At 41.9% G+C, this 26,710-nt stretch overlaps 1 protein-coding gene and 1 long non-coding RNA gene across 5 annotated transcripts in view; one reads left to right on the forward strand and one right to left on the reverse strand.

Annotated features, from left to right (window-relative positions):
* GRM3 (glutamate metabotropic receptor 3) overlaps window positions 1-5,805 on the reverse strand; it is a 105,531-nt gene extending 99,726 nt beyond the window's left edge. For all 3 annotated transcript variants that reach the window (XM_063153778.1, XM_063153776.1, XM_063153777.1), the window contains exon 1: window positions 5,111-5,805. The gene's annotated coding sequence lies outside the window, so the exon portion shown is untranslated. The remainder of the gene's footprint in view (window positions 1-5,110) is intronic.
* The window catches only part of LOC134417051 (uncharacterized), a 111,732-nt gene continuing 90,217 nt past the window's right edge, over window positions 5,196-26,710 (forward strand). For both annotated transcript variants that reach the window (XR_010027491.1, XR_010027490.1), the window contains exon 1: window positions 5,196-5,315. This is a non-coding gene — a long non-coding RNA (uncharacterized LOC134417051). The remainder of the gene's footprint in view (window positions 5,316-26,710) is intronic.

Consider the following 26,710-nt stretch of genomic DNA (forward strand, 5'->3'; position numbering starts at 1 on the left):
CTCCTCTGACCCAGTGGGAGATGACTTCTCTGTACCTCCCACATCCTTTGATACTCTTTTCTTTCCTTTTTTTTTTTTTTGTCAATCCCTTCTTCCAGCCTTTTTCAGTGCTTTTCCTCTGATGTCCTGCCAGTCCCCAGTCCTTTCATTTGGCTTCCCTATTTTATTCATCCCTTTGTTCTCTCCTCAAGCATTTCTCATTTTCTCAAGAGCATTTTTGTTTCTTCTCACTGGCATACTCTACCTCACCTATTGAGCAATGCTTCTTTCAGGTACCCTGTTCCTTAAAGGGTGCTCTAAACTAACATGTTCATCCTTCTTCACGTGAAAAACCAATTATCCCATGATTTCTCCTACTACATATCTCTCCTATGAATTTGCTGGCTCTGTGGTCTCCCACTTAGCTTTTTACTCAATCCTCTCTTGTGCAGACTTGCTTGATTTTCCTCTGGATTCTGACAATGCCTCCATTGACTTCACCACCTTCATCTGCCTTAAAATCTGTTCTTCCCTCAACTGGCTTATCATTTAATTTACTTCTCTTCCAGCTTGAATAGTCATTGGAGTATCTCTACTGATAATTTTTTTCCTTTTCTATCAAGCAATTTGCTTCTCTTTATTTTTCCCATTTTTTCTTATACAGAGATATTTCCCTCAATTTATTTTTTTATGTTTTCATAACTTTTTTCCCTCCTCTATTCACTTTTCTAACGGAGAATTTCAAGATCTGACAGCATCCACCAAAAGCCCAAGTTCCCATTTCATCCATGAAAAGTTTATCAGTGATTCCCTCTCTCCACACCTTGCTTGATGCATATTTGATCTTGTTTTTGTACTTGGTGATCATGCTGTATCCCTTTGGATGCACTGGGAAAGTGACTTGGAAGGTCAGGGTCATCAGTGCTATCAAGTTCAAGCCTCTTGCCAGACTTTAAAGTGTTTTGAAGCAAAGGTGCTTCAATGACTGGGGTTAAGGCCATGCTTTTCCACGTGGGTCTCAGACAGTTTGGAAAAGCTGCTAACCTGACTCTTACATTTTTGGGAAAGCCTGTTGATTTACATGAGGAGCTCATATGTTCCTACTCAAGCAGTATCATTGCTGGCTATGCAAATACTCCCATAATCTCAGCATAGCTATGAAAATGAGCATAATAATTGCTCCAACTGTATCATTTTATATTTTAGAGGACCAATATCAGATAAAAGCAATATATTTCTACAGCCTTTTTTTTGGTGTAATTTGCTGTAGCTCTTGTAACTTCTTTTTGGCTTTAATAGGTTCACAGTGATTTACTCCCCATGAAAATTTACTGCATTACTCTCAAAAGCCAGCTGGAGACAAGATAGTATATTTCTTGCACTATTTTTGAAAATCTGCACATCCCTGAAATTAATGTCTGAAAACCTCTTAAGACAATAGATAAACCAACAAATCCATTGAGATCACATATGGCATTCTGGGCTTACCTGAAGAAAGAGACCTGAAGAAATTGCACTAATCTGCAATGGTTGAAGCACTCTAACAATGAACTGTGGCTTTGTCCCAGTGGAAACACCTGACAATTGCATTGAGGCTATTCCCAGGCAGCATTGTGCCTTGGAGGAATTTTTTTTTTTTTTGGTCATTTTACTCTCACTGCTAAAATAAACTCGGGATTTTCAGTCAATCTTTATTTTCATAAAATAAAATGTGTTTTAAATTTTTTTTCTGATAGTTTAGGGCTGGATTATTAGCTAGAACTCATAGCAAGAAGTGCTTATAGGCAGAGACCTAGGAGGATGGTACCACTGAAGGATCCTGCCCTCCTTTCCTGCCCCCTTTGGACTCCAGGTCCACCAGGGTGTTGCTCTGCAGGGGCAGGGTGGCTGATTCTCCCTCTGGTCACCCCGTTTGGTTGGCTATGGATACCCCTGCATTGCAAATGCAACCCACTCAGGGATTAAAGAATAGACTTATTCTCCATACTAGGAGAGAGCAAGAGGACAATTTTATCTTTAACTCTCTGACCTGGACTAAGTTCTTGATTAAGCTTTAAACCAGCTCTCAGTTTTATACCAATGAGCAGTAAAATGCCCCAAGAGTGAATATTACACCAGCTTCACAACAGCTGAGGCAGCTTGCCATAGTTATACACGTTCCCACATAGACAGTAATGCTGTCTGATCCTGGACAGTGTCAAACACCTTGGTGGTGTTCTGTGACATCCTTGACATCCTGAGAGTGACTTTACCAAAGACAAACATTCATACTAACTGATCAATAGCTATAGTACAACAAGTTGGAGCAAACAAGGTGCAACCATCCTGATACAGGACTTTGGACATGTCTTTCAAAAACTGATCAGAGAATGAAGCCCCTTCAGTAGGATGTTGTTGGCAAATTTAACAGCCTCAAAGACAGGATCTCACACCCTGTGAAATCTTGAGGCTGGCTTCTCAAATTACACTGCTACACCAGACTTTTGGTGGGTGCACAACTCATGTACCCACCTGAATTCTTGCAGGCAAACAGAGAATTTAGCCCATGACTTTAAAGATAAAATTGTAATTTGACCCCATAACGTTTCAGAAGCAACATTAGAACCAGGTCTTTCATGTCTTGTATTCCATACAGAACTCTGTGAGCCACAGGACAACTTATGTTCTGTAGGACACTGCCATGGGCAAGTTGTGTTCACAAAGAACATCCAAATTGTTCTTTCTTTAATGTCACTACATGCCTCTACGCTGCCTTCGTTTCCAAATTCAGCTCCACTTATGTAACACAGACCACTGAACTGAATGATAGCATTGTTTGTAATGTATTTCTTTTATTTTGGCTTTCCAGGCTGATTTAGTGCTTTGCTTTGTCACATTTATTTAACTGTAAAAACATTATGTGAATCCAGAAAGATACTTTATCCCTGCATCTTGCTTTAGATCCAGTCTTTCAATGATAAAATTAGAATCTTCCTCCTAGACAAGGTGTCAACATTTGCCTAAAAAAACTTTATTCCTTTATTTGTAGAAGCTTATAAGTAGGTCATCAACACAAGTAACCCAGGCAAGCATCAACAGTGATTAGAAAAGCATCTTGGCTCCAGGATGAAAGTCTAGTTTTAATGCACTTGATACCAATGCCATTTTACTTGTCTTCAAGTTATAGAGCAGTAAAGCAACCAATATTTTTTTCTGTTTTGGAGTGTGTTTTATGTTTTATATATAAAGGAGGGCTCTAGAGGTATTGAGAGTAGTGGAGAGCAGTATTCCTAAAACAAACCACAAACAAACAAACAAACAAGAAAAAACTCACTGAAATTAAAGTATGAAATATAGTAGGGGAAGATTAGCTTGCATTGCTCTTCAAATAATCAGTTCATTAAGAAGGATTTGCATGAATTGTTACTGATTTCACTCAAAGAATGAACATTACAGAAGTATAATTTTTCTATTACCTAACTATGAATAAAATTAGCTTAATGTGCAATATTTCCCAACACAACTGGAATAGTTACCTTTTCTTAGAATACATTTATCAACATAAATAATAGCAGAAGAATTAATAATGATTTAGGTGCATTTCAACAAAATGAAAAACATAATTTTTCTAAAATATGTATTTGATCAGGTGGGTTGTGTGATTTTCAAATTGTTTTCATGAATATTTAATCAACATGAGACATATACTTATGCAAGCTGAAATAGGTACCAGTCTGTGTCCCAGGCTGTTCTGTTTCACAGTCTTCCAATTTAATGTTTTTAAAGATGATTTACCTAATTAAAAAACCACCACCACCAACAAAAAGAGCTAAAATCATCTTCAGCAGGTGGCATGAGCTGAGAAGCCAAAGAACTCCCAAACTACCAGCAAATCCTTAGTTCAGTTCAATGCAGTATTAGTGAGATGCCTGCCTAGGTTTTTATCAATTGCTTGAGTTTTATCAAGATTGCTGAAATACACAGATGTGTACATAAAATGATCCACTGAACCTCTGTGATAAGATGGGGTGATAAAGCCCCCAAAATCCAACTCTCCCTCCACAATCCTGCCTATACCCTGGCACAGAGATTCACTTTCTCACACCCACATGCGTGGCTGGCACAGACACGGATGGAAGGTACGTACCCACACACCTCTAGGTCTACAGAGGGTTAGATAAACCCTGTCTGAGGATAAAAAACACATTCCTATGAATCTGGACATGTAAAACATCCACATGAATCCAAGCAAACACATAGGCACAGATACACACACCTGCACACCCAGAAGCACAGGGACATGGCACATCCAGAGGCACAGACAGCTCCAGAAGCACACACACCCCTGCACAGCTCCTGTGCACTCCCATGGACACACAGATTGCATATCTGAGGCAGAGTTACAATGGCTATATCATCCCTGCTAATCTCTCCTTCCTTTTTGAAATAATCCAATTTTAGGATCCTGGAGCGAGCCAGGTCCCTGCAGAGGAGATACTCCCAGAGGAGCAAAGCACTTCCAATTTCTTTAAGGTTCCCCACCTCTCTCCCAGCAGCAGATCCAGGGAGATGAGCTGGGCACTCAGCACAGCTTTCCCAGCTGCTGGCTCGGCACTTTTCACCCCAGGATAAGGAAGGGCATAGGATGGCAAGCTTAGATCTCGTCCCTTCACCCCCAAAGCCTGTGGGGGCAGGAACCTCTGGGCAACATCTGCACACAGCTCCTTTCTGCACACTGCCCCAGCTTCCCCAGCTGTCAACCACAGGGGTGCCCCTGAACCCTACCCTTGCTCTGCAAGTGTAAAAGCCCTTGTTCTCCTCCTGCTCCCCCCTTCCCCGTTTCTCCTGCCTCCTGAATCGCGTCAGGAAACCTCCCTGCATTTTGCCGCTCCAAACTTTTTCTCTGCTGCACAACCCGCAGCCCCCGGGGCAGCGGCTGCGTCCGGTCCAGAGGGCAGAAAGGGGGCTGCAGGGACCCGGGATGCAGGGATCCAGGCTGCAGGGTGTGGGATGCAGGGAGTGGGATGCGAGCATTGAGATGCGGGATACGGGGATGTGAGGACCGGGATGGGCGAATCCGAGACGCAGGATGCAGAGGGAGGATGTGGTATGCAGGGACCAGGACGCGGGATAGCAGCGCCCAGCTTCTTACCGTGCAATGAGGACAGGTCCTGGTGAGGGTCTCCGGCTGCCCCCGGGCATCGCGGGCTTCCCGATGTGCTCGTTAAACATCCACCGGGGAGTGTCACCCCCCAAACTTGTGCGAGCCGCTTCCTCTGGGAACAATCACCCTTTCTCCCCCCCGCCTTGGATCGGATCCCGATGGAAACTCATCAAGGCCTCCTAAGTGGTCAGAGGTAAGCTGTGAGGGAAGGAGAAGAGGGGGACAACGGGACGGAGAGGTCGCGATCACCAAGCGATGATCCCCTTCCTTTCCCCGCTCCTCTGGAGCACCCGCTCCCCGCTCCTCCGACCAACTTTGGCTCCGCTCAGCCCGGCAGCGCCCGGGACCGGCGCTGTCAATTGGGGTCCCTTTTCGCAGCCTGGCATCTTTCTAGATTTCCTCTCCTTTCCGGGCAAAGGGGATTGGCGCAAAGCTTTAAATTAGGAGGCGACCTAGAGTTGCAAAGACAGGGAGTGGGAGCTGGCTGGCGTTCGCAGCCCGCCTCCCCCGGCGCTCGGCGCTGCGCGGAGGGGCCGGCTGAGCCCTATCCCTACCATTTATTCATTCACTGCCTTCCGAATTCCCGCTCCGGAGCTGGCTACGGCTCCTGGCACGGCCGGGAGCGGGGCTGAGGCGGGAGCCCGGGGAAGGAGCGAGCCCCATGCTGCGGGGCTCCCCGCGGCTGTTTAACTGCGCCGGCAGCGCGGGCAGAGCGCAGCCCGGCCCCGGGGGGAGGACGGGGCTGGGGGGGACGGGACACGGGGACGCTGCTGTCGCCTGGCAACCCTGCATCCCTGCCCCGAGCATCCCTCCCCCAGCGCCCTGATTGGACGGGGCCGGGGCGGGGGGAGCACCGGCGCTCCTCCGAGGATGCTGCGCCCCGGCACTGCGACTTGTCGCATCCTCAAAAAGCCGGGAGCGGGCAGGGTGAGCGCAGAGCAGCCGGGAGAGCCCAGGCGGTTCAGGGCGTTGTAGCACCGTCCTCCTGCCTTCTCGCTTCCAGCTGGCTTGATCAATTTGCTTCTGCTCTGCATCTCCTAGAAAAAGAATGTACTTGTGTATGCATGTATGTATGTATGTATGTATGTATGTTTGTGGATGGACACATAGATAAATGGATAGATAGATAGAAAAATGATAGATAGATAGATAGATAGATAGATAGATAGATAGATAGATAGATAGATAGATAGAGAATATACCAATATATGCACACAAATATATGTATATATGCATATGCATTTGTATATACAGATACATGTATCTGTATTATCCATAGCCTTTATATCATCTCTTTATATTCTAACTGGGAAGAGAGCAGAAATATAGTTACTGAGAAAAGATAATTTCAGAGTGCAGCAAAGCTGGATGCAAAGGGAAAAAGAAAGGTACTTTTTGGCTTGTATATATTTGAAAAACTGTAGGTTTACATCAGCTGGAGTTTTAACAGAAGGTTGTGGTCCTAAAGAAAGAATTAAACCAGGTGAGGGGAGTGAGCTGTAAGAGTCAGAGAGGATGGATGCATTGACTTCAGAGGGGGTGAGTTTAAGCCATGCTGCATGGGGCATTGCTGGTGTTATGTGTGGCTTCATTGCTTATTCTCTGCTATGGGGGACAGTGAGCAGCTGCTTCCTGCTGGTTGGGTGTAGCATGGAGGGGGTGTCTGTAAAATCCCAATACCTCCCTTTCCATACAGCTCCAGTTGGGACACTGAGAATTTCTCAGTCTTTAGCAGGGAGAAGTCCATTGTCCACTTCTCCCTGAATGTTCCCCTCCACCTTTGGACTTAACCCCAGGCAGATCCCCACCAGTGCTCAGTTAAAGCAAGGAAAGACACACTGCAGTCAGGAGCTGCAATCCAGCAGCTCACATGGGGCCACTATTGTTTCAGCAGCCACAGTTCCAATAAGGAGTTAAACCAAAGTAAAAGGAAACAGAATAAAATAATCTGCTTCTGCTTCGTAATATTTTATGTTTAGTTATTTAACATCTGTTTACTTTTGTGATCTACCATTAAATTTGAGCTACTTGGCTAATCCTATGAGTTTTTTCTTTCTTGGAAGCCAAGGACATTTGCAGAGATGTGCTTGTTAAAACTGTTTCATTAAGGACTAAAGTTAAGTAGGGAGCAGAATGAAAGACAGCAGTTTCTCTCAGGTTTACCCTACTTTAGATTAGATAAAAATGTACATGAGACATTGCTGTAACACAAGGGTAAACTGAAATGAATAGGAAATCAGTCTCATGTCTTTTGAATCATACCACAATTTGACAAATAGGTTCAGAATACAATTTCTTCACAGTCCTGCAGGCTGATTGTCAGGAAAGACAAGGGAAAAGAATGATATGATTCTCTATTGCTTTGTACATAGCAATCATGCCTCAAAGTGAGTATGAAAGTAACTTTTTCATTGGGTAGGATGTTAAACCCACTGTGTATGAAATTGGCCACCACAGGCACCAAGTGGAATTTGGCTGACATGTGTTGTCTGATTTGCAGCAGGTCATTTACAGCAGAGGAGGTGACCCAGACATTTATTCTGTGCTTCAAAAAACATCAGTGGTACCCATGGTTTACTCCCTCTCCATGCCTTGCTGCTGTGCAGTGTCTGATATCAGTCCCTAACATTGCTACTACTTGCATTTACACCTGATTCATGACTGCTGAGAAACAGGAAAATAAACCTGAACAGGCAAACAAGATGTAGGCAAAGGCAGAAGGGTTTAATTCCCACTTTCTTCCAGGGTTCTTCCTCAGCCAGTTTTCCTGGCACAACAGGGTCTTATTTTAACCATAAGACAACCTACCCCTGTCTTTCTAAAGCAGAATTTCAGACCTCCCAAAAAACTCACTTCCTTTTCAAACCAGGACAATGACCCTGGAAAACCACGTGTATTTTTGTAGGGAACACAACTGTGCCTCAATTCTGTTTTGGGATAGCTGGTGGTGCATCCATGTAGGGTGCTCTGAAGATGCAGCCATGTACTGAGTGTGTGTTTTCAGCCTGTCAGAGGTTCAGGCTCACAGGTACACACAGCGGGACAGTGCAAGGCAATACAATGATCTCAGGGAAGCTCTGGGATGAGCTGTGTTTGGGTGCTACTGGCAAATCATCCATTTCAGGCTAAACTGAGCACCTCGTGCTACACTTAATTGTAGATACACCCACGGTTAGACACAGAAATGAGGCTGTGTAACTTCTGCTTGGAGAAAACAACCAACAGCCCTCAATGTCTATGGCCTGGATCCAAAGAAGGGGTTTTAATATGAAATGTGTTTGTTTCCTTCCTGACTGTGAAACAAAGGTGGTAAAGAAGCATTACATTTTCTGAAACAGGAATATTTTGCCTTTGTGAATTATCTATTAGTGAAATAGTAGTTATATCTAGCTAAATGATCTATTTATTTCAAATTCAGATCTCACACAGCACCAAATTGAGTTCATAGAAAGCTTTGATGAGCTGAAGAATTTGTTTTTATAAAATTTGTGAATGTGATTAACAGGCTTATCACCACAAATAAACAGATGCATGTCTTTTCCTGCACAGAATTTTAGCATGAGCTTCAAGACTATACACATGGGAACTTTCCAATTTTACATTTGATAGGAAGATTCTGTTCCAGCAAAACACTTTGTAGGGTTCCCTAACTTGCTATAAGCAACTGTTTTGGGACACACTCAAGTTATTTGCTGATTAAAGACTAAAGCAAAGCTTTAGGAAAATTGCAAATGTGCTTGTGCAGCCAGTGAGTGACCTATGGATTGGGCCTGGCCTACCTGAATAATTCATGAGGCTTTTGGTCTTTCCTCCTTTTCCGGGGACCTCACAGAAATGGGCAGGAATGGGGCCATAGATCAATGAGGCTTTTTCTAGCAAATTGCTCCCTGCCTCCTGATTTCCAACAGCTCTGCATGCCCTTCCTGTGTGGAAGTGATGTGTGAGTGGGCAGGATCCCGTTCTGTGGCTCTGCCTGAGCTGACAGCGCTGGTCATCAGCCCAGGGCCAGTCCTTGCCTCTGTGGTTTGGGGCACACGTCAGGAGCACCCAGAGATGATACCACGTTCTCCTGGGAGTCTGCCAGTCTCAGGGTACAAAACTCTGTTTAGGTGGTAGAAGTCACAGGAGTCCAGGACGTGTCTCCACAACCCTACAGCCATGCCAGTCTCTGCCTCCTGAGACAGAAAGGCAAAATGTTCATAGTGGTTGATGCAGGGATCTCCAAACCCCCACACTGTCTGACTCATCCCTACCTGCCAGTTGTGAGGGACATGGACACACTCCAAAGGAACAATCCAATGGCACCTGGCTTTCAGAGGAGTATGGGATCCCCAGGGAAGATCCACAGCAGCGAAGAGTGTAAGGGGTGTTGCTTTGTCATGCTCCAGGACCTCATGGACTGCTGTGGAAAATTATGCACTGTTGTGGTTGCTGGCTGGACACCAGCACCCAACAAAGTCCCTCTACTTCCTCAGCTGGGCAGGGTGTAGAAAATACAACAAAAATAGACTCTTCCTTTTCTCTTAACAAACAACACTGATGGTCTTCATCATGAAGCTCATCATCAAAATGGAATGTCTTCCTTTCTCATTGTTAAGTGGCTTTGAAGAGATTTTAGGTCAATACACATGGTGCAGAAAGTCCTCATGTGCTGTTCCTCTCATGGCTGGTTCATGTGGCATCCCTTGGGCCTCCAGTGACATTGTTATTCCCTGTTAGATGTCCTGTGATGTCTTTCTTAGCTGGCTGAAGGGATGCTGGCCTAGTACCAACAGGAAGAACGTGCCATTGCATTCTCAGGCTTTTTTTGGGCCATTCTGAGCCTTGCTCATGCCCAGGGACAGTGGCAACTCTGGTTATAAGGCTCAACACAATAAAAAAACCTGTGCTTCATGTGGTATGGTCTGGCACAAGGAAGAAAGACTTCATTTCACAGTCTGTGCACATGTAGCAGCATCCTCCCTTCTGCCTCCATCTCCCATGACCATCAATGTCTTTACCCGTCTCTTCTCCTCACCTTTCCTCCAGCAAATTTTTCCATTCCCTTGAGTCTCCCTCTGCCTTTTTCACCTTCTCTTTTACACTTCAGATAACTGGCTGCCTGCTCATGCCTATTACCCATGTCTCCAGTTAATCCCAAGGTCTCATTGCCCCTTCTCCACAAAGAAACCTCTTTCCATGGAAAAAACCCAGCAGCTGTTGTTCATCTTCATCGGCTACAAGAGGCGAAAAGGTCTGGCTTCACTGTGGGAACCAGCTGCCCTCCTTCCACCTCTGCTTCCTTCTGAGAAATCAGGTTTCCCAACATTCTGCTGGAGACACACGTGACATCCAGATGTTGTCCAAATGGGGCTCCTTCATAAAAATACATGAGCAGAAAGAGTCCCCCCAGGTCCCTGCAAGATGTACAAGTGTACACACTCCACTTGCACCCTCCAGCCCTTCCCTAGCCAAAATCCTGCTGCAGTGTGTGCAGGTGCAGGGATGAACGTAACACAGGATCTGCCTGACACGTGCAGGACACTTAAAATCCCTGCCAGCTCATGGCTGTGGGTCCAAGGTCCACCACCCTTCTGCATCTCCTCACTCCATCCTTCCAGGTCTATGATACAGGAGGTGTTATCTGTCTTCTGAGAGGGTGCTCTAGACTTTCCAAGGAGGTGCAGGGAACAGGGTATGGCACATTCTCTGCCATATTTAAAGTAACATGAACAGATGACCCCATTCTACAAAATACTGTTATCTCTTTTACCATGTGAATAACTGGGTACCAGATACGAGAATTTCCTACATATTTTAAGTCACCTCTATGCTTCTGTGCATTATTATTCTCTTTATTAGTATCTGAGCTGCTAGCAGTCTGGCTTCTTCAAACTACTTTTCCTCCCGCCTGAAAATCCCCTAACATTTCTTCTCTGTGAAACGCTTTCCCTTCACCCATAGCTCTTCTCTGTAGGAATTACTGCATTTCCATATTTTGTTTAAGGTGCTTAGGAATTATTGACAGGTTTGCCTTGCCCCTGGGGGGTGATGTGACACCGTGGAGCTGTGAACCACTTAAAGCATTGAGTGGCTCATAGGAGGGATTACTTGTGACTCTGAATTAGGGCACGGGCCAGGAAATGTAGCACAGTGCTGTCAGGGGCTGTGGCACACAGATCCATTTCCTCTGTAATCCCATCATATCTATGACCTACCACACACAGAGCAACGTAAGAGATCTACATTTTCCCATTAGCACAAGATCCAGGCTTCCTGTGAAATAAATTTACTCACAGTCCCTGCACTACTGCTTTGCAAGCCTGGAAACCCTGTTTTTATTATGTCAGTGAGTTTATTTCTGAATTCTTTCACACTGAGAATCCATCTGGATATACTACTTTCAAAGTTTCCTGCTGAGATTCTGCTTTGCCACTAGTTAAAAATGAATGGATAAATTTATAAACAGGAAGTTTATTGTATTTTTCAGCTGAAAGATATTTTAGAGTTTATCTTGGCTTAGATTTTTGTTAGTGGCATTTTGGTTTTTATTGTGTTGTTTTTTTATTCTTTTTCCCAACCATTTAATTTTGCTAGCACCCCTGGAAGGAACAGTGAGTCCAGAATTAGAAAGCTGAAATAAAAGGAATGAAGTTCCTGGAAATGAGACTGGAACAAAAAAACCAAGAAATCCAAATCAGTCACAAGCTAAGGATCTTGACTTTCCCTTAACAAAGACAAACCATTTTCCAACAGGAAAGACATACCTGGCCTTGGAAATCTGCTAGTAGCATAAAATATAATTGAGCAGATGGTAACAAAAATAACACTTGAGCTGTTTAAAAGCCTTTTATTGAATGCCTCGTCTTTTTTTTTTTTCCTTTCCCCTTCAGAATGCTGTTGTCCCCTCTAATTTAAGAAAAGACAAGAAATACAGGCAGATTGTGAGATCTGTATGTTTTTCTTCCGCTTGTTCTATTTAAACTGCACACCATTAAATGTGGTTAAGAAAATAACTTAAAGTTGCAAAGCAATGAGAACAAACATTGATAGTGGAATCTTAATTCAGCTCCCTCGTGCATGTGGATACACTCTTCAATTGGTTTAACACTGTCTTTTTTTCTCTTTCAGAAACTCCTGACACATTCAGCACCTTAAAGAAATAGGGTTTTGTCAATAATTTGATTTCCCTGCACTGCACAGTGACTCTGCCTTGCCCTTTGTATACTGTGCACTCATCTTCTGCACTACAAGAGAGAGTGCTCCATTTCTTTTCAGAAAAACATTCAAGTGTTTTGAAACTTTTTTTGTTTCATTTAGTTTTTGCTCCACTCCTGAGGTAGGGCTGATACTTCTGTTTCCCAGGTAAGACATATGCATTAAAACCCAAAAGTGTTAGTGACTTCTTAGAACCTGATTTTTCACACTTAGGAGCGCTACACTTTCAGAATAGCTTACATGACACCTTGAAGCAATGGCTGGTGCTCACCTTTTATTAAGTATGTGCTCCCAGCTGTTGGTTTTTATCTGGTCCTAGAGTTTGACTAGGAGAACATTATGGTTTTCTTAGACTCATTCCCACAAGTGACTAAATCTTTTTGTGTGAAATTATGCAGAGAGGCAGAGAATCAACATGGGAAAGTCCATCTCAACAACAAAATTTTAGTAAGGGTGTAAGCTGTTGTAAGCTGAGTAGAAAAGAAAAGAAAAAAGAAAAAAAAAGGAAAAGAGAAGAGAAGAAAAGAAAAGAAAAGAAAAGAAAAGAAAAGAAAAGAAAAGAAAAGAAAAGAAAAGAAAAGAAAAGAAAAGAAAAGAAAAGAAAAGAAAAGAAAAGAAAAGAAAAGAAAAGAAAAGAAAAGAAAAGAAAAGAAAAGAAAAGAAAAGAGAAAAGATCCCCAAAGGAGAGATTCTAGATGGATTTTGGCCTGGTAGCTCTGTTATGGTGTAGAACGAGCACCTCGTGTGGTGACAGATATCAGATCCTGGTCATGGAACAGAAGTAGCTTTTGTTAAGAAGAGTGTTTTGTGATCATACCAAATGTCCATCAAGGAGAGTATTTTCTGTCTAATCCTGGTCAGTAGCATGTACTTAGAAAAACTTGGGGACTGGACAAAATAGATAATTTTTCTCTTGATATACCACTTATGGCTTCCAGCAACCTGTGCTTTAGGGACTTTAATCTTCTTTTGATCCCATTATTCTGTTTGCCTTTACAAAACCCTGCTGTGGGGATTTCCCTCACCAAAATAGTCAGTGTGTGAAAAGCACTTCCATTTTTTTTTTTAAATTTTAATCTTGCCTCAGCAAGAACCTTGATCTACTGTGTTCTGGGAAACCACAAATACATTTTCCTTCTTCATTCTCTTCAATCTATTCATGGCTTTAGACATTTTTCATACCCTTCCCCTGTATAAAAGATGAAAAATCTCAGGCTATTCAGTTTTCCCTTCTCATGACTTTCTTCTGTCCACATTTCTGCCCTTCTCTATTCTTTTTGAACTTTACATTCCCTTTTTGTAAGATCAGCACACCACCATTTGGAGACCTCCAGGTGTGGGAGAAATACCTATTATTACAGTCTCATAATGATGATATTGGTTTTCTATTTTTTTTCCCTCTTCCTTCCTAAAAAGTTCTAACATTTTCTTTTTCATTTTGACACAGGAAAGCTGAGCTGGCATTTTCAGAGAAACTGTCATAAGGAGTAGTAATTAATTTAGAGGCCATTGTATCACATGCAGAGCTAGAGGTTTTTTTTGTCTAATCTGCTGTTTTTCACATTCACTGACGGTGATTTTCATCTGTCATTCTATTGTCCAGTCAGTCAATATTGTGAAATCTTTTTGTGCCTTGTGGCTTCTAGTTTGGGTTTTTACTATTCTGAATATCTCTCTATATAAGTAAGTCTTGTGTCTCATTAGTCAACCATTTTCCAGATCTTTCCAGACTATGTTAATCAATATTAGTCCCAGAAAAGACAGCTGGGGAACTCACTGGGGAGGGAGGTTTTCCTTTATAATGGAAATAGAATATGAATCCCTTCCCTTTGCTTCCTCATTTTCAGGCACCTTCTATCTGCTCTTGTCTTTGCTCAGTTTCCTTTAGACTCTTTAATGAGGATATTAGTCAGAAATGTTGCAAAGATCCAAATAAAAGTCACCTGTGTCTTATAGGGTCAAAGTGCTCCTGCAGCCACATGCAGCACAGCTTTTCCCATATGGAAACCTATTCCCAACAGATTTTTCCTCACATTACTAAAGGCCATTCCTCACCAGTTTTCTTAGCAATTTTCTGGTATGACAGACAGGCTTATTCATCTCTTTTTCTCCAGATCACCTCCAAAATACTATTAAACAACAGCTGACTTATTCTACTCTGGTAACAGGGCTGAATTAAGAAAGAGACTACAGATCACAGATCAGCAGTTTCATATCTGAATCACTCTATCGCTTGGGACTCAAAGTTTTTTATTGTTCATTTTATCACTTTTTTTTATATATTCTTGCTCTTGACAGCTAGATTTGAGACAGATCACCTCTAAAGAAAGGCTGTGGTGAACACTGATGCAAAAAAATAATTTGTGTTTTCTGTTATAGCCTTAACATCCTTCAGTGCTTCTTCTATACCTGGGCTATTTATTGCTCCTCCAACTCTGCCAGCTTTCTTCTGAGGTAGTAAAGTAAAAAAAAAATTGCCATTGATAGTTGTGCTTTTTTTCCCCACATTTCACCTCAAAACTCCTTCCTGTTTAATGTTTGACACTGAAGCTTTTATATATCATAAAGCAATTGCCTCAATCCTCTCTCTAAGACCGATAGGCAGTTGACTACAGGAGAGGGAATGATGTAAATGAGCTGTACTGAAGATGAACTTCCCAGCTGTTTGTGGAGACAGGGATATTTGTGGCCATTTGGATGGCATCTGAAGTGACTTGAACAAGTGTGAGGTAGATACCAGAACTCATAGCTTCAGTTTAGTGGAATATCAAAGTACCCTTGCAGCTCCCTCTTCCATCAGTCCAGCCACAGAGGTTTTACTTCATCAATTCCTACATGGCTGTCAGGGCTTGCTGTGGAAAGTCTTGTGGAGAAGTAAATGGGAAATACTTAGTTGACATTGCTCAAAAGAACTCTCATTTCTTGGACTGGCAATTTCATTTCTGACTTCCTCCCCTCTCTGGTCATACTTCTAAACATTAAAAGAGTCAGAGATATTACCCTAGCAGTAAAACCCCCCTTTTTTGATTCTCTCTCTGTTTCATATTTTCTGAATTGCTTTTATGGAAGCAAAACAGGAGAATATGAAGTGAAATGTCTAACCTATTATACCTGACTGATCAATATATGTCTTTTTTTGCACTACAGTAGAAAGATAAAGTTGGCTTATGTGGTTTCTCAGCTTACAACTAACTTTCTTTACTTCAGTCTAGGCAGACCTAAAGGAAACTTGTGCATACTAAAGAGTAAAAAGGCTTGAGGACATATGCAAAAAAAAAAGATACTTCCCTCTGATTTCAGCTCAATGGGACTTGCTGACATAGTTCAACAAGAGAAAGAAGAAAACTGGCACCAGGTGCTTGCAAAAGGCCTGACAGATTTATTACAAACACCAACTACCTGTACCCAGCATGTAAACACATATTGCTGAGTACTGGAGACAACCTCACGCTCAGAGGGTGGCTGTCAGAATAACTTCAACTTTCTGAATTTGCTAGTCAAGATAAACACCTGCTACTGATGAGGCAGATGAGACAGGCAAAGGAAAGGTTTGACTTGCTGTAGATTATGATCAAAGCAACTGAGACAGAACCAAAAAGGTCTGAAAATCTTTTGACACATCGGCTGTGAGTTGTGGCACAGAAAATAAGACCTCAAGAGTGTAAAATATCTGTGGCATAAGTAGGTAAAGTGGATTGGCCACTTGCAGATCATTGGCTATACTCAATGGAGAGAAGCAACAATTTTTTTTTTTTAATCTTTATTTTAATTTAGGATGTATAATTGCTCTTACCTATTTTTTACAACTCTTTTTATATGTAGGGTGTTGGATGACTCACACCCTTAAAGTGCCTGTTTCCCTCTGCTGATTGTGAAACGAGTCTTGGTTGCACCCCAGACATTTGGCCAGATGTGCAGATGTTGTAATTGTGTAATCACACAGATGATGTCTGTGTGAGCCCTAAATGAGAGTGAGCCCCAAATGCATCTGGTGGAGGGGTCAGAGGGGTCTGCAGAGGGTTCCCTGTGGCAATGCCACCCTCCCCTCATGGTTCCCAGCCCTGCAGCTCCCACAGCACAGCCATGGATCCTTCCTTTCCTTCCTGCCAGCACTGTCAGTCACTGAAACTGAGAGGATTAGGAAAGAATAAAGAAAATCCCTACTGCTTTCTGCCTCGGGGCAGAAGAGGACTGCAGGAATGGACATGCCAGGATCACCTTGATTTATAGAGTGGCATCCTAGCTGTTCCCGTGTATTTAATCTTTTTGTTCCAGCTGGAAGTTGAAAAGTCTGTACTGTGAACTTGAATTGTATACTTATAAGACTAATTAAAGAAAAAAGGAGATGCAAAAAAAAAAAAAAGCCTGGTTAGGATTTGTAAAATTTAAAATCTATTTCCATGTGACAGCAGATATTCCTATAGGAAGTGTGAGAAATAACAGTGAAATGGAAAATAAAAGCAACAGATAGAATTTTTTGAGGTTTTTTTTGTTAATTAGTGTTAGAGAAATAGCAGAAAACATTTTTGTATACTGTTTTGCTCTGACTGACACATACATGTTCAAATTTTAATGTTGCTAACAGCCATTCTCTCAGCAAAAACATATTTTTGTGAATAAATTGTCTTTATGTTATTTCTTCCAGTGCTAAAACTCTGTCAAATAATTGTGTTAAATACATATCTGTGATAAAAGATGAGTGGGATAGGGTGCAGGTGACTGCATGGAAAATGAACTTTGCAGCCTTTCACTTGCACTGTTTCCTAATAAGTTTCTCTCAGACACCAGTACTGTAAATCTCTGAGATGCTCCTTATACAGCAATCACAGCAAAATAAAACTGAACTCATCTCAAAAATGAGTGACTTTTTATCTAATAAGCATTCTTCACTTATTTCTCTGCCCCCAGAATTACAGTTTTTTCAAACATAAAAAAGCAAGATCCAGCATGACCCCATTTTACCCTATTTATGTTAATTTACTACACATGCTCCCCATCACAAATCCTTCCAGTTTCATACTTACTGTCTGTTTTTAATGTGGAAGTTGCTACCATGGGAAACATGGTAAAATGGTATGATGTGATAAAATTTACCGTTCCGTAGAATCATTTAGGTTGGAAAAGCCCTCTAAGATTGCAGAGTCCAATCATTAACCCAGCAATGACAAGTCCTCCACTAAGCCATGTCCCCAAATGCCACATCTGCACATCTTTTAAATACCTCCAGGGTTGGTGACTGCATCACTGCCTGCTATTTTAGTATAGGAGACTTCTACGTATTTAAGTTTTAAAGGCCTTGACTTATTAAAATGAAATTAACTTTGTGTGTTTTGGGGATTTGGGGATGAGATTTGCAAGCAGATACTAAGGCTTTGAAGATATACAAATGTTATCTAATGCAAATTCCTCTGGTATTCATAAAATCTCATCTCACTGCACCTCATTTTGGATGTGTCTGCAACCTGCTGCTGCACAGCGTGGAATAAGCCAGCCTCCACCTCCTGGGGAAACACCAATGAAATAATTATCTGCTTGCTAAACATTTCCTGCCTTAGCTGTGAAGCCTCATCCAAACCTGCTTTGCCTGTGACCTTTCACAAATCCATTTCTCCAGGGCTTTTTACACCCAATGGATGCTACAGGGAGCTTGTGGCATGTTCACTCTGCTCCTGCAAATCCTGCAGGCAGGGGGATGGCAGCTCCCACACCACTGACAGGGGCAAAATCTGATTTCTCTTGGGTCCTGGGTCTGAGCTTCTGCTTGAGGGCACTGTGAGAATAGGCAGGATTCCTCTGATTAAAGACAAATATTTATAATGGGGGCATATTTGTGAGCTACTCACCTGAATCTTCCTTTATATGTGTCTACCTAAGGATGAGGTGAAGAGACTTCTGAGGGTGCCTTTTCCTCTCCACTGCTTCCAAAGGCAGCCAGCTCAGGTGAAAATGTGCGTCCTGTAGGATTAGGAGAGGTGGATCCATCTCTTCTCCTGTGTATGGGTCACTCTGTGGGGCTGCTCACACTTTCAGGGTTACTCATGTGCATCAGTGCTTCCTGCAAAGGCAGATCTGCCCCTCTCTCCAGAAATGGGCTCATTTCTGCTGGGTTCAGGCTTGCCCAGGGAAGCTGTGGAATGCCCAAGCCTGGAACTGTTCAAGGCCAGTCTGGATGGGGCTCTGAGGAACCTGGGCCTGTGGAACCTGTCTCTGTGATAGTGGGGCCCTGGAAAAGTGTTAAAGATAGACTCTGAAAATGTTAGGCTTTGTGTTTTGCCAGATCATGGGAAATTGCACCTGCGTAAGCTGTATGATAAATGATATCATTGTTAAATGTGATGATTGTTTAGTTATTTTATTGTATAATCATAAGAAGAGTCATGAGAAATTATGTTAGAAGTTTAAGGGGGCCCACGAGCAGCCATGCTTGACTGAAATCTATGTATAATATAGAACAATATAAGTTTAATAATTAACATGAAAGTTATATAATGATAGAATATAAAAACATGTTCATCCCGAACCCATGTCGGAGTCAGATTTGGGTTGGTACCCCTGACACCCAGAGTTGTTCAATAAAAGCACCTACATATAATCATTCTCATGATTATGTGTTTCTGAATGCTAACACCTGCCCACAGCCAGGGGTTAGAACCAGAGGATTTTTAAGGCTCCTTCCAGCCCAAACCATTCTAGGATTCCCTCTAGTATTTCCAATTTCTTCAGAATTGCCTTCCTTACTCTAAAAACTGCACAGAAATCTTAGCAACTCAGCAGCTGCTGAATTTTCTGATGCCACTCTATTTCAGTGCCTGATTCGATGTCTTGGACCATGGTATCCTCTTTCCCTCCTTCTCTGTCCCAAGATGATCCAATTTGACCTGGAATTTTGAGGCTTGCCTTTAAGGTCTGGCACTTTAAACTTAAGCATTGAATGCTTGTTGTTCAAATCCCCTTGGATTGGCTGAAAACAGGTTTTCAGTCTTCCCTGTAAGGAGTACAAGAGGTGGAAGAGCTACAAAAAAATGGCTCTTTTATATAAACCAGTGGATCACACAGAGCAATGGATACATCAAAGCATTTGCATGCCTGATTTCTATTTCTCTCAGAGGGAATGCAAGCAGGTAAACATTTTCCTAGATCTGGCCCAGAGGCTAAGCAGACTTTCAAAGGATATATAACATTTAGGTGTTTTGTAAGTAAACAGTCTTTATGTGCTGCTGCACCGAAGCAGCCTGTGTTTAGTTTTCACATGCAAGAAAATTTCAACCCATCCTTTTAGTCACAAATGTGTGTGGTGGTAAGTCAGACAAGATGGCAGCCCAAGGAGACTAAATTACCCAAAAATTAATTGGGCAAGATGACATTCCAAGGAGACTCAATTACCCAAATATTTTTAGTATGAAAGGAAAGTGGAAATACAGCCACAAAACATCCTGCAGACAATAAGCTCCAAAGTGACCTCAGAAGTTTTTTGGTTCCTATTTCTGCCTGCAGACAGGAACTATTGTGTTTAAATCAAATCAGGCAACTTAATAATGATATCTAATCAACAAAGAAGATAAGGAGGAGGCTACTGTACTCCTTCACCTTATCTTAAGACCTTTTTCTGATCCTACTGCTGGAATGTGGAGGCCACACCAATTTGACTTAGTCTGGGATTACAAACTCTATTAGTTCAAATTGCAACATATTTCTACTTTTTCCTTTCCCCTGCTTCATTTATGGCTAATGGCAGCTGTTCCGGATGGCCTCAACAGAAAAACTACTGTGTTCAAGAACCAGCACACAACTTTATCTGTAAAATTGCTTCTTGACACTTTTGACTTTAGAGCTTTGTGTATGAATAATCCCCTATTCTATGCAAGAGGTTTCATAGGAAGCGTCTGAAAAAGCCAGCACCTAAACTCTTATTTCCTGAGTTTTATTCCAAAGCCAGAAGTGTCATTTTTCTAAGCACTCACCAGAGTGACCCTGCATCAGATCCTTCACTCCTAAGATGAACTGTGCTACCAGAGGCTGTTTTTGCTATACTTGCAGTCAGCAGCATCCCAGCCTGGAAGAGTGGGAGCTTTCAGTACTTTCAGCACGGATGGCTACACCTGACTGTGCAGCCTGTTTATAGGGAGGAGATGAGATCCTAAGTGGTGCTTTTCTGACTATTTGCAGAACTTAATGATGGGAGGACTCACTTCCTTGACTTCATGAGCTATTTTGATTTCATGACCTCCTTAAATTGGGAGGGGAGATTAGATAAATGTTCTGAATGTAGGCACCTGGGGTGTCAGTCACCTAAAGGCAGGCATGGAGTGACCTTTCAGATACCTCAGAGCATCTGAGCTACCTGCCTATCTGCGATACATAGGAATTGTCAAAGGCCCACAGCTCTCTGGAGCTGCATCTAGAAGCCTGTCAGAATACAACAGAATTTTTTGTTCAGACAGTTGATTTTCACCTTATCCTGCAGATATGACTCACCCTTGAGCTTAGTCAAGAGGAATCCTTGTGCACCTCTGTCGCAGATATCTTTTATGAAAAATCCTTTCCTTAGGATTTTTCCTCCTGAGAAGCTGAGAGGCCTCAGGAGCAAAATGTAAACAATGATTATCTGCTGCTGTGGAATGCAACAGGTGGATCTGTGATTGGGCCATGTTGGATGTTTGTAATTAATGGCCAATCACAGCCAGCTGGCTCAGACAGAGTCCAAGACAGCTGCCTTTGTTATCATTCTTTCCTATTCTAGTCTTAGCTTAGCTAGCCTTCTGGTGAAACCTTTTCTTCTATTCTTTTAGTATAGTTTTAATGTAATATATATCATAAAATAATAAATCAAGCCTTCTGAAACATGGAGTCAGATCTACGTCTCTTCCCTCATCCTAAGATCCCTGTGAACACGGTCACACACCTCTCTACAAGTTAGAACCATTACGCAAATATAAAAATTAACCTCTCTTGTTCTCTTAGTGATGGAATGAGCAGATGCTTTTGCTTCGGTTTTGGGATGTTGTTAAAAAAAAAATCTCAGGCAAGGAAAGGAGAAAGGATCTTACCCATCTCTTTCTGTCTAAGGCCCAACTCCTGGCTTCATCTTCAGCTATATAAACTGTCTTGTCTTTGGTCAAAATCAATGAAGTCATGCCAGTTGACTTGATGGGGATATACCTAAAGTTTAACTAGATCATTGACTTCAAACACAACAAAAAGACAATGGCTGCATCTGTATCTTTCAACCTTAAGTTCCCCAAGCACTAAATTAAATTGTGCAGTGACTAAGAATAGTTGTGCCATTAAAAATGTTCAGAGACAGTTAAAAGCCCAACTGCTTACCCATGACCCAAATCCAAAATGGCCTTCAAATTTATTTTAGGATGCAATGTGATGGTGTGGATTTCCCTTTCCCTTGACCTGTTGTGTAAATTAGACCTGTGGTGGAGGAGCATGATGTTCCCAGAGAAGTCTCTGGGGTGAATTTCCCTCCAACTTCTAATGGTGTGATGTCAGAAGTAACCCTTAAGCCAATTAATTGAATTACACAAGTAAGTTACATTTCTGTGGGAGTATACCCTAGGCAAAATTACTTCTCAAATTGCACCTGGACAGCAGTGTTAATGAGGGCAAAAGAAATTTGTGGTACTAACAAAGGAGAAGCTTGATTAATAACTCATCCATAAAATGTGCATGATATGAATGATTGTGAATTCCTTACAGAATTAAAACACAAACAAAAATCCCCCTCTCTCTCCTCAGGGATGAGACCCATGACATTTAATCCATGTAATTGTCAATCTACCATGTAAACATTCTTTTAAAAGTCTTTAAATTTGAATTTAATTGCTACCAGCTCTTGATTACATACACACTACATAATCTATCATTGAATCAAATAATTATTATTGCTGTTGGGAAATAGGGAATTATGCAAAAGCCTAAAGGAAAACTGCATGGCAGGTGAGAAACAAACAAATGAGGGTGGGGTAATCAATCTCTGTACCATAAAATGTTAATGTTGCCCTAATAAATATGAATTTTCTTCTAATGCTTGATATGCTTCCTACCAAGCATGTCACTTAGCCTGTGGCATGCTTTAGTTTAGTTTAAAGTGGCACTACTATTAACACTTCAGCAAAATTATAACAGTCCCCTTTCATTTTCATAAAAGTAATTAAACTTATCAGTTTTCTTGTTATGCAACAAGCCAACCAATAAATGGACAAAAGAAGTTCAATTTGTTTTATTTTTGAATTAACATCCTGTGTACCAGGGATTATTCAGACATGAGATTCTGAATTAGTGATTTTTAAAAATAAACTTAAAAAAAGAGGAAATAAGAATGATATTGGAAGAGAAGCATTCCTGTCAGTTCCTGCATTGACAAAATTATATTAACTACAGGATAGCTACTAATACTTCATTGCAAGCTCACCATTTTTTCAGATAAAGCTAATCTGGTGACTCCAAAAAGGAGACAGAAATTTAAATTGCATTTAAATAAACAAATACCTTACCATGGTGAGAAATAAATTGTGTGCTTGGACAGACTGGACTTTTCAGCGTACACTGAACCCAGAGGATGCACTGAATGGAAGGATGCATTCTTCTCATGGAAAGTAAATTAAAGAACTCTGAAAAGAACTGTGCCATGAAATCTGCTCAGAGATAAAGGAATAAGATGAAAGAGGAAATAATATTTTTGGAGATTTCATAATTTACATTGGCCAAATTTCAACCCCCTCATGAACAGAAACGCTTAAAATGTTTTAAAACCAGTCCTAATATATTATTCAGAGACAAGTGCAGAAGTCTGAATTTGATTTATGACCTCAAAGAATGAAAAGACAGGAAGACAGGCAGCCCCCAAGGCTACTTTGTCCAGGTGATACCTTCCCCAGTCTGACTTGTAGTGCTCCATGTGATGAGATTCCCTGTCCTTTGAAGGTCAGTTATGCTGGAACAAAAGTCCAGCAGGGAAGTCGTGCTTATCTTCCAGCCAAAAGCTGGCCTGCAAGGAGGACACCTGCAAACTCAGCAGCCTCTCTCTATAACCAGGAGAAGAAAAATAGAGAGATGTGTGTTAAACTCAGCTGATTTCAGCTCATTACACCGCGCTGCCAGCAGGGCTGGGTGCTCCCATGTGTTGTTTCTGTCCCTCTGCTGGCAGATTAGGGACAGGGATAAGGGAACTGAGAGGTGGAAACCCACCAGAGTACTTCTGATCCCAAGCTTCTGAGAGCTAGAAAAGCTCATGAGAATGTTGCCAAGTTTTCTGAGTACATTCTTTAAGACTTTCTGACTCAGGAAAGTGATCAGTGAGGTGTTGTGGTGCTGTAATGTCCCATTTTAGACTTCCAGGTCACTTCCCCAGGTGTGCCTGTACCTCTCTCCCTTCCCCCTTGCCCCCATGCTGAGTGAGTCCTGTCAATCAGGCTTAACATTCCAGCAAGGCGTCGCGTGGTTGGTCAAGTTCAAAGGATGCCCCTCAGGCCCAGGGGTCATTGGCCTGTCTGGGTGTCATCTTCCCCTGAGACCCTGCCCCTCTCACCTGGTTGGTGGCTCACCTGTACCTCCCCTCCCCCTGTCCCTGAGCTTAAAAGGTGATCAGAGCATGCGGTCTGTGTTCTGTTGGAGCAGTTGCTCACGTTCAGACCTCTGTAACCATGGAATAAACCTCTGGACATTAAACCCTCCAGCATAATCCTTCCTTTTTCTCTTCACCATCGCCTGAAGCCATTCCTCCTGACGTAAACGGGGTTCCTAACAAGCCTGGACTTGTTCAGTGCCCAGCTGCAATCTCCAGCAAGCCAAGGTGTCTCTGGGGTGACACACCGCAGTTGCTGCCTTTGGCCCAGCAGCGAGGGTCAGACTGGCCCAGGCACAATCTAACTGGTAATATTTGGATTCATATTCCAATAGTGAGGATTTTCATTGTAGCGAGAATTTATTTTTCCCTTTTGTCCATGACACTTTCATAACACCCTTGAACAAAATATTGTGCTTGATAGTCCTGTGGGAAAGATGCTTGATGTGATATGGGTAACACAATCTTTGTTCTGTGTCATGGTTTGACATTGGCACAGTGGTTTTAACCCTGTGTTCTCAGAGGCGGATCCAGTGCCTCAGTGGCCAAACCAGGTGCCAATATTAAAATCTGAGCACTCATTGGTTTGACTACAGCATCCCAAGAAACCTATTTCCTGTCAAACCACTACATTTGTCACAAAACTAGTGTTGGACCAGATCTCCATAATGGTTTAGATCCCTAAGTGCATGTCCCATCAAAATTTTCAAGTCTTCTAGCTTGAGGTACTTTTACATCCTCGTTTTTATTCAGGCTTGTGCACTTTAGGTGCCCATATGTATGCACAATTGAACATCTCACAAGGTGTCTATCTTTATCAGCCTGCTTTGCCCTTATTTTCTCAGTGTAACAGCTGTTTTTAGCTCATCTTAGTCTTTAGAAAATGAGCAGGGTAGAAATTATCTTTCTCTTTTTATACACATATGCAGGCAGCACAGCACGAGCAGGCAACAGGGCTTCTGCTGTAACAGTGAACACAGTTCTTACCCTTAATTGGATGATCATAAGGTTGGAAAGCAAGAAGATTCTCTCCAATCAATACCATTTCTAAGCAAGTATTTTCAACTGCACTTTCAGATTTCATGAATTGGAAATGAAGAGACCCCTTTCCTTTGGGGATCTGTGACCTCACTGAATACTGAAACAAATACACACCAGACACTTAACTTCAGAAAACATTTATGGAGTAGGGCTTTGCTTTCACTCTCTGGCCACATCTGATGGCAAATTGCATTTTTATTAATTTATGTTCTTTATTATTGTGGGCAGAAAGACAAATAACTGTCTCAGTATATAAACACTTCCCTGGAAATGAACAGATGAACAGATTTCAAACCCAGTTTTCTTCATGCTCATCTAATTAGCTTTCTTATATTGAGAGGTTGTGGTATTTCAACAAGTAAAAGATGCTGATTTTCAAGTGAAAGTTTCCAGCTAACTCTTAAATAAATCTGTTATCTTGTTTTGGAGACATATGGAACAAACTTTAGATTCACCCAAATTCCTTTAATTCCTCAATATATTTAAACTATATAATCATTTAGCTTGTAAAAGACCTCAGATCACTGAGTCACAAGTAGCTGGACCTTCATGCAAAGTAACACATGAAGACAGGAATAAAATCTGGATTTTGGAATCCTAGTGCAATGTTTTCAATAGCAGGAGTCTTGACTTCTCTTCAAACCAGCACCTGGGTTTTCTTGCAAGCCTCTAACACCTCCCAGACCAGCAGAAGGGCAGCAACTACGGCCTGTGCACTAAACTGCAGTGACAGAGAACACAATGAAAACAGCACATTTGTCAAGGAAATATTTGAACATTTTACAACATTTTAAGAGAGCAAACGAATCTGTTTTCCCACAGCTAAAAGGATTACTCACCCCACCACAAGTTTTGATGTCTGTTTTAGTGATAATCTCTGCTGCTTTGAAATACACAAAATAATGAACAGCTGCTCTGGCTGATGAAATGCAGAAGCAAAGTTGAGGTACTAATCTCCCATTAAAAAAAAAAGTTTATTGCATCTGGAATAAAAAGGCAATGAGGGATTATTGTTGATGCAGAACAAGCCATAATAGAGATAAGAACAAAGTAAATGTATTCATCCCCCTCCTTCCTGAAATCTGACTTTGCTACCTTGTGTGAACATCCATATGGTTCTTGGGAGGGCTGAACTGCTTCACTTTCCAGTGCCGTGTTTTGATGCAGTGCCTTTACCTGTCCTGGTTTCATCTGGAGAACAGTTAATTCTTTTCTTAGTAGCTTTCCAGTGCAGTGTTTTGGATGTAGTGTGAAAATGATGTTGATAACACACTGTTTTAGCTGTTGCTCGATTGTGCTAAATCAAGGGGTTTTCATTTTTGCATGCTCTGCCAGTGAGCAGATGTATAAGGAACAGGACAGGAGCATGACCAGGGCAGAGACTGGAACTGGCCAGAGGGATGCTCCATGCCATAAAACATCATACTCAGTACAGAAACTGGGGGTTGGCCAGGAAATGACAATTGCTGCTCCTGGGTAGGCTGAGCATTGATTGGATCCTGGTAAGTAATTGTATTGTGGATCGCTTGTTCTTCTCTCAACTACAAATCTCATTATCATTATAATAACTAATAGATTTGACTACTTCAATTTTCAAATAACTTTTATCTAAATTAATGAATTTTACCTCTTTTAAAAATTTTCCTCCCCTTCCAACTGTGGAGCCAGTCGAGAACAGTGGCTGCATGGTACTTAGTTGTAACTAGGGTTAAACCACAGCTCTGCCCTCAATTACCTATTGGTTATGTTTTTGAACTACAAGAGAACTATGCCTCTTT

The sequence above is a fragment of the Melospiza melodia genome, chromosome 4 (genome assembly GCF_035770615.1).
Source record: "Melospiza melodia melodia isolate bMelMel2 chromosome 4, bMelMel2.pri, whole genome shotgun sequence".
Classification (NCBI taxonomy): domain Eukaryota; kingdom Metazoa; phylum Chordata; class Aves; order Passeriformes; family Passerellidae; genus Melospiza; species Melospiza melodia.